At 37.6% G+C, this 8,858-nt stretch overlaps 1 pseudogene; it reads right to left on the minus strand.

Moving 5' to 3' along the window:
• Window positions 1-569: 569 nt before the first annotated feature.
• LOC137765963 (malate dehydrogenase, mitochondrial pseudogene) lies at window positions 570-1,607 on the minus strand (annotated as a pseudogene).
• Between the last annotated feature and the right edge of the window lie 7,251 nt (window positions 1,608-8,858).

The following is an 8,858-nucleotide window of genomic DNA, read 5'->3' on the forward strand; positions in this document are numbered from 1 at the left end:
CTCTAAGTCATGCTGCTTTTTTCTTATTTTACAAGCCTGTTACATGTTGTGTGTTATTTAAATTTTATCTCATTTATCATGTATCAGTTAGAACACAAAAAAGTCTATTGTTTAGGTCATCCTGCATCATTCTCACACAGAGTAATGAGAGAATTAAATTAATCTAATTATTTTCTAATCTTTGTTTCATATAAAACTTCTAATTTTTATCTTATTAAATCCAAAAGTCTTCCCAGTATGACTACTAGCAATTATTTTCTCTGCCTGGAGTGGTTCAAAAATTTTACATATACTTTTACTTTTTCCTCTTCCCTTGAATTTCTTTTCTCCCACACTCAAAAATTTGAAAGAAAAAAAATTTTTTTCAATTGGAGGAGAACTTGAAAAAGAAAATCAAAGCCTTCTTTTATTGATGCACTGATAGACTGACCCGAGATTTGGAAGGGGTGTTTTATTAATACAATACTCATCATCAAAGCAAACTGAAAAGACAAAGGTGTCTGAAATGGCTTTACGGTGACATGATGCCTTAATTAGTTAAGGAAACGGACTGCTCGCTAACCACCTTCTCATTTCATGTTTTTTACAAACTCCTCTCCTTTCTTCATGGAGGCTTTCAGCTCAGAAATGGCCTCAGCAATCATCTTCTCTTCAAACAGGGGAGATTTTGCCGATGCCTAGATTCTTCTCGATGCCCTTTCCCCCCAGCATCGACGGTGTGGAGAAATACGGACGGTCCGTTTCTTGGGACTTGACGAAGGAACATTCGACAACTTCCTTTCAGTTCATCGCATCCACGAGGGAGGAGACAAATCGGCGGACTCCGGCACACGCCGTGGACAGGGTAGCAGGGTCTGCTCGGCCTTAGCCTTCACCACCTCCGTGCTGGCCTCCTGGATCCACCCGGTGAGGGTAGTCAGCAGGTCCTGGGGAAAGTCCACTGAGATCAGGGGGATGATCCTCCCAGCATGGCCGCCAGTGACAAGAACGTTGACTCGAGCCGGTCCACACCCTTCAGTTCTGCAACAAAAGTGTTGGCTTGGACAATGTCCAGGGTTGTCACCCCAAAGACGTTATTGGGGTTGTAAACGCCATGTTTCTTGAAAACTTCCGCTGTGATTGGGATGGTGGAGTTAACTGGATTTGAAATGACGCAGATCATGGTCTCGGGGCTGTGCCAGGATTGTGGCGTGGGTGTTGAGCAGGTCATCCCGCGTCACGCCTGCTTTTCTTGGGACTCCCGCGGTAATAGCCACCTCGTCGCAGCCCTCCGGGCAGTCTGGCAGCTGCTCAGCTCCGAGGTGGCCTTTCACCATCGCTCTGGTCTCCATGTGGCTCCGATCGGCGGCCACTCCGGGTGTATGAGCAATACCGTGGAGGGTCGGGCGGCTCACCAAGGGGCCGTTCTTCAGCAGAAGGGAAAGCGGCTGCGGGATTCCTCCAAGCCCCCAGCACGGCTGTTTAGCACTGTTCTGGGCCGAGGTGCCGAAGCTGCGGCGGAGAGCGGCGCCCGCAGGCCGGGCGGTGGCACACGGGGCGCGGACCAGCGCGGGAAGGAGCCGGCGAGGGCCAAAAAAAGAAAGAAAATTTGATATTTCTATTTTCATTTACTACTATATTGCAAAAGGAAAGTCCCTGGTAAGGAAACATGTGACCGAACAAACTTTGTCCCTTGTAATTCTTACCTGTTTTATTTTACCAGTGTAGTCCAATAATACTCATGTGTATTTACGGATGCAAAGGTAAGTACAAAGATCAAGGTGGTTCAATAAACCCGTGGCGGCTTAGAAAATTATTAAGTAATTTGGAGGCATATGTTATATTGCTCATGATTATTTAGTTATTACAGAATTTTAAATGTTAAGATTATTAATATTTTTAATATAACTTTTTCTTAACAAATATCTTCAGCAAGGTAGAAAATATTATTCCAGTTTTTCTGCATTAAAAGTAAAGTCATAATGTGTTCTCAGTAAAAGGCACCAATGTTCTTTGGAGAAATGGCTGATTCTATATTTGGGACACAGTACAAGATAAGCACGTAATATGTTGTTCTAGGAAGCAAGTGTGTGTTCAAATTCTGATGTGAAAGTGTGAAAAGGACAAGAACCTAGTGAAAAGGTGTTCCCATGGGCCAAATTTGATACAGATTGTGTATTTAAAAAAAAAAAAAAACACAGAAAGAAAGAAAGAAAAGGATTGAAGGTAATGCATTATAAAAATTCGAATAACTAAATTTTCCATGGATCCATAATGATGTTTTAACAAAGAAGGAAGGAGGGTAAAGAAAAAGCTCTTCTTTACTTAACAATGAAAGCTAATATGCAGTGAAAGAATGAGATAATCGGAAAGATCACTATCTTGCCACCCTTTGTGCCATAATCATCAATGAAGCTAAAGGACTGGGTAAAATGTTGTTGGAGAACAGGATATTTATAAGATATTTACAGCATCTCAAAGTATCACTCTACAAATTATTGATGACAAAGAGTGAAAGATTTTCTGCCATGAAGAAATCTGGTGGACAATACCATATCCAAGTGATTCAACTTAGCACACAAATAACGAGACACGATGACTTTATGTATTGATACCTACATATGTGAAGCAATGAAAATACATGTCACCTCTGTAATGCTTTTTGCAATGAAGCTTCATCTAGTTATAATTATGAGGAAAAAAATCACACTTTTCCAGATTGTGTTATATTCCATATTAGAGACTGATTATACAAGTGGACAATGGTTAGACCTGCAGACTAAAGAATGCCACTTGCCTTCTGTTTCTACAAGGATGAAGTCACTAGCCACTAGAGTCGCTGACCTTTAACACAGCCTGAAAGGAGTTCAGGGCAGAGATCAGGAATGAGGCACTCGATGCTCTGGGAAAATCTGGCTGAACAGGCTTTCAGTTAGATATTTTCAGGAGAAAATTTTAGGAACACAATTTCTTGCATCTCCTTATACCTAGGAAAGCAGTAAAATCACTAATGGAGACATTTGCTCCTCATGACTAGCATCAGCCTTCTACTGAGATGTGTAATTGATTGCAAGCACCCCCATCACCAAAATCGTATATATACTGACCTCCTTCCCCACCACCTCTTCAGAACAGTCCCTCAGAGCTATCTGAGAGGCTATGTCCCGGGCTACAGTCCTCAGTAAGCTACAAAGAAAACTGAATTCACAGCTCTCACATTGTGCTTTTTTTTTTTTCAGTTCACAGACCATCTATAAAAGTAGAACTTTCACCCACAATCTGCAGCAACGGGCCCAGGAAGTCAAATCATTAACAACAGTATGACTTCCAGCCCAGAAAGTCAACCTACTATCTTTCCACAAGACTTGTAGCATATCAGAACGTTTCTCTAGCAACCAGTCTAGGATAGCTTTTAAATGCCTTTTCGGTTGGTCTACAGAGAGAGTCTAATGCCTGGAAATCATTAAAGTGGTGAGATAAAAATCTAAATAGGGTGGTAGAAGCAGAAACTTAAAAGAATCATGGATGCTTTAGAAAAATGTATTAATAGTTCATATGGAGCTATTGATATTTGTGTCAAAGGAAAGTGAATTTCTAAAAATAGCTTCTGGGATTAAACTACATGGAAGAATATGGTAATATGGAAAGAAACAGGATTCTCCATCTCTACTGTGAAAAATTGACTGATACCACAGTACAAAGTTATGTTTATGTTGAAGGAAGAATTTACTAATGGTAATAGTAAGAACAGTATCAAGGAGTAGTTTTATGTATTTATCACTGAAGTTTCTAAAAATTCTTCTTTTTCATTACTTCTTTCTCTATTTCCTTTCCTCCCTCCTTTCCAGCTTTCCTTCCTGCCTTCCCCTCCCTCCTCTCCCTACCTTCATTTTTGTTGTTCCTTGTTTTCTCCCTTTATCCTTTCCTCATTATTTAAAAATGTATTCATTAAAAAATAAATATTCATTAAGCATCTATACTGTGAAAGTCTCTGTTTTCTTTCTGCGTCAGTAGCAGTCTTATGAGTTAGCTTAACACTGGAATTAGATATTTGAGCTTCAGATCATGAAGTCAGCTTGTTCAATCTGATAAACTACCACTTCATTTACATAGATGATGAAAATATCAACTTCATTATTAAGACAAATTTGAAATGAATGAATGAATTATTTGGTGCAATAAATAAGCCTACATAATTAAAACTATGACCTAAAGTTTATTACAATCATCTATCAAAAAATAAAGCATGTATGCATGGTTGTGTGTATGTGTGGATATGTTTGGTGTGTGTGTAGGGTCCCAAAGCCAATTATTGTATCATCAGCCAATTCTTCAGAACTAACAGCTGAGACTTGGACTTAATGGCATTTTGAACTTATTTCTGCCATTTGGGATATGTTTGCCAATGTTAACTCACATTTTCTTTTTAAACCTGTTTCTTCCATGTAATTCCTCATGACTGTATGAACCATTATTGATATTATTTGATTCCAATTTGCAGGAATGTTTAATGTTTCTTTTCTTTTCTTCTTGAAATCTAATCACTAACATTGTGAATACCATATGTTTCTCCTCTTCTTTCTCCGGGGTAAAAATTTTAACGTCTGTTCTAGTGCATACAGATTTTTCCCATTGTTGCCAAACATATTACAGATATTAGAATTGTGTGTAGTTCATGTTCCAGTGAATTGAATTAGCTTATCAGCTGAATGGTTACCTATTCATTTGTTTTGTGAAGGAAAGCTAAAAGGCTTAGGGGATCGCAGACTGAAGGTGAATTTAAGGACACGATTTAAGCCTTGCAATAGTACAGAAAATATGCAGTGTGTAAAAATGTGGCTGAATTTTTTTTGCATGTGATAAATGTTGATTTTGTTGTTGTCCTTGTTCTCTCTGTAGTTCACTCTCTGTCATTCCAAAGCATTTAGGCTATTCTGTGTCCACCATAACTGGGAATGGAAGTTTTCAGCATTAATCACATAAGGGCCACAAATAACCTTCCCAGGATTTCCATCCCCAGGGTGGCAAAGAAGCCACAGAATGTACCTGTGGCTTTAGGATTGGTGTGAAAATAACAGCAAGAACAACAGAATCTGAATAAAGTCAGCAGATAAGAAAGAGGAATATTTCAGTGATGACCTAATGAATGAATGACTCAAGACTAGATGGGATGAAGAAAATCTCAAAATTCCCCTATTGAGATATTACATCAAGGATTAAGTGAACCCAACAAAATCTCAGCACTGGGTAAAAACCCTAGATTGAGTTAAAATTTTCAACCTCATTGCTATGGGCATTCAAAATAGAAATCAAGTTGAATCATCGGGAAAAATATGTTATTTCTTTTATATAGTTGAATTTGCGTTGACATTCATACCTACAAATGTCAAAAGAAAAAAACAAGCAATAGGCCTTTAAGGCTTGTATATTTCTTGCCATATTTTAACTGTGCTTCCACTTTGACATGTTGAGTTACTATTCTTTGAAAAGACACTAACCTGGCATTATTTAACAGTATCTATAGTTTTTATCAAATGACCAAACTTCCTTCTCACTTATGTACTAAACATTTCTTAAAGTATTTCATCATCACTTGAAATGCAAATTATTTAAGTAATAACATTTACTATGAAAATTATGTTCTCTGGTTTCATCATACTGACTCGTTTAATCCTGGTTTCACTTTGTAATTGCTGTGTGATCTTATTAATCTATCTCTTCTAGCCTGTTTCCACCTCTCTGATACGAGACTAAATATAACACTTCACAACTATTTTTTTAATTTAATTTAATTTATTTTTTTATACAGCAGGTTCTTATTAGTTATCTATTTTATACACATTAGTGTATATATGTCAATCCCAATCTCCCAATTCATCGCACCACCAGCCCCCACGCTTCCCTCCCCACAACTGTTTTTTAAGAACTGTAAAACTAATCATAATAGTAGTAATGGTATTAAAAGTAGTACTATAGCAATAATAGTAATAGTGGAAATAGTAGCAATAGCATCAAAAGGGGGGAAAAAAACAGCTAAAATTTCTGAGCAAGCATTGTGCTAAGCATTTTCTCCATGAACCACGGTAGACATTTTCTATGGTTTAACTCATTTAATATTCACAGCAACTCTACAGGTAGGCAGTGTTTTACCCCATCATATAAATTAGATAATTTAGGTTCAAAAGATTAAGCCACTTCCTTATACTACCCAAATGATGCATGTTGGCTATAATTCACATTTAGAGCTTGCTTTCCCAATCACCATACATGATATAAAGGGAAAAAAGCAAGTCAGGCAACAAACATGAGCTCTTCCCCTGACCTTTACAGTAGTTCTCAAGCTTTGGGACATCAGAAATATCTGAAGGACTTTATGATGGCAATGATGCTGGTGGTGCCGGGATCACACTTTTGGGAAGAGCTGTTCTGGATCAGATGTGTGAAGGAACCCATGAAGTCATAACGTGGCCTTGTTGAATGAAACGTAGGTGCTACTTATACATAGATAAGTGCAGACTGTCATCTGATTTGAGGATATCATTGACAAAATATTTCCTGTTGTCTGAAATTTCATCATTAGAAAATCATTACTTTCCACTATTATATTTTCTCAAGTGGAATTAATATTTTGGAAGATATATCGTATCTATTCATCCAGTTATGATCACTTCAGTGGACAAAAGTGTAATACAAAGATGAATAATATATGACCCTTGGCTTTAAGAGTCTCAAAATCTAGAGAATGAAACTAAATCTATAAGCAAATAATGCAACAAAGCTTATAGATCCTATGCAAAGGGACAACAAGTATATATGGCATCAAAGCAGAGGATAATAATTCTACCTGAGTTGGAGTATGCAGTGGAAAGTTGAAACAATGAAAAGTAGAATAATTGGATAGAGGAGCTGATGTTTCAGCTAAATGTTGAAATCCAAGAATTTGTACTAATCAGATAGAGCATAGGGACCAGGTTGGTAAAGCATGGGATGGAGGGAGCATGTTATAGTAGATGACTGAATAGCTAGGCAAGTACCAGATTAAGCATAGTTTTATGTATCCAACTAAAACATTTGGACTTCATGCTCATCACAATTGTGAATTTCCAAATGTTTTTTGATCAGGTGTGAAATATCTGCTTTGTGATTTACAAGGAATAGTCTGATGACAGTTTGCAGCGTTTACTGACCAGGAAGCAGATCAAGGTTAGTAATATTAATTTTATTAATAAACTAATCCTGAGAAATGAGGAGTTCCTCAAGTAAAGAGGTGGTAATGTGCATATACAGAGGGAATAAATTTGACAGGTTGTCAACAAGTGAGAGTAACAGGACTTTTTTGTTTTTATTTTTTTTAATTCTATGTGACTAGTGTAGCTAGAGACTAAATACAGGATGAATCAGATTTTGGCTAAGAAATTATACAAATCAGTGGTTCTCAAACTTTTGTTTACTAGAATCTTCTGGGAACAACTATTAAGACTTTCGGTACACAGTTCACACCCCTTACAATTAATTCAGAATCTTTGGTGGCAGCTGTAATCCCCAGGTGAGCCCAAGGTCCAGCCCAGTTAGGTATTCACCATTATTATAGATAATCGTGCCATTTCCTAGGTAGGAAACAGATATGTAATGTGGATAAGACTGTGCCAAAAAAGAATGTAGAGAGAAAAAGAAATTGAAAATATAAGAAAATAACAGTGGAATGAATGACCTGGAGATTTTAGGATGAAGAATACAGGTGGAGATACTAAAGTTCAAATTTAAAAAAGATATAGTTCTTGAAACTAAAGGAAAGGAGGTAATGAACGATTTAGATATAAATACAATCTCACTGAAATAGCAGGGAGCTGGAATGTTCATGCACAATAGCCTCAATTCACTCTGCTAAGGAGTGGTTGTGCTGCCTGCAATGACAGAGGAGAAAGAGGAAATTGGAGTCGAGAACTTGAGGAAAACATTCTCAGCTGTTGAACTGCATAACTGGGCATGATTGGTAGTGGGGTGCTGGTAGAAATTAGGAATTTCTAAGTGAGAGAAATCATTTAAAAAGGAGAGGAGATCACCAATGGAAAGTCCCTGTTTGCTGTTATTTGCTCTAATCATGAATTATTTTCTTACTTCTGGAAACACCCCTGTTTTTTTAAGCATCACATTAAAAAATATAGTGCGCTCATCTTCTTATATGCCTTGTTCTTTTGGTGAAGTTGTATGTCCAGAATTAAGTACCGGACCCCACTGAAACCAGTTAGAGCCCTTCCCCAAGGCTTTTGTAATTTGAAATAAGAATAACCAGGAGTCATTTTTTTTCTACGGTGTGGGGTTCTAGCAAATGTGAGACTTGGACTCTGTGAGACTGCTTTCTTCATCATGTGGGACGGATGGTCTGAAGTCAAAGCTGAAGAAATGTCGAAAAAAGAAAAGCACTAAAAAGAAGACAAGATCGGGAGGAAAATTATTAAGATGTTCCAGCTCCATTCCTGAACTTCCTGTTTTGTGGTTGTCTAATCTTAAATTGGAAGTATACTGTTGTATCCTGGTGTATGTCAGGAAATAATTCCTTTCATTTTGGATTTTCAAAAAGATAGCTATCAAAAATGCGTAAACCCTATAAAACTGTAATGTGGAAACTACACTTCCCAATCCCCTGCAGTTAAGTTGAGGCCACGTCCACTAGAATATAACTGGAAATGATGTGGGTTATTTCCAGGCCAAATGAACTAGGGAGCATGGATGCCTTTTCTACCCTCTCTTTTTCTTTAAACTTGGATGAAGAATACTCTGAAGCCCTTTGCAAATGCAGAAATACAAAAAGAAAATAGCCTAAATCCCTGAACTTTCAAGGGGAAGAAAACAGTTAAATGAAACCAACAGCTGCTACA

Source organism: Eschrichtius robustus, chromosome 6, assembly GCF_028021215.1.
Source record: "Eschrichtius robustus isolate mEscRob2 chromosome 6, mEscRob2.pri, whole genome shotgun sequence".
Lineage (NCBI taxonomy): Eukaryota > Metazoa > Chordata > Mammalia > Artiodactyla > Eschrichtiidae > Eschrichtius > Eschrichtius robustus.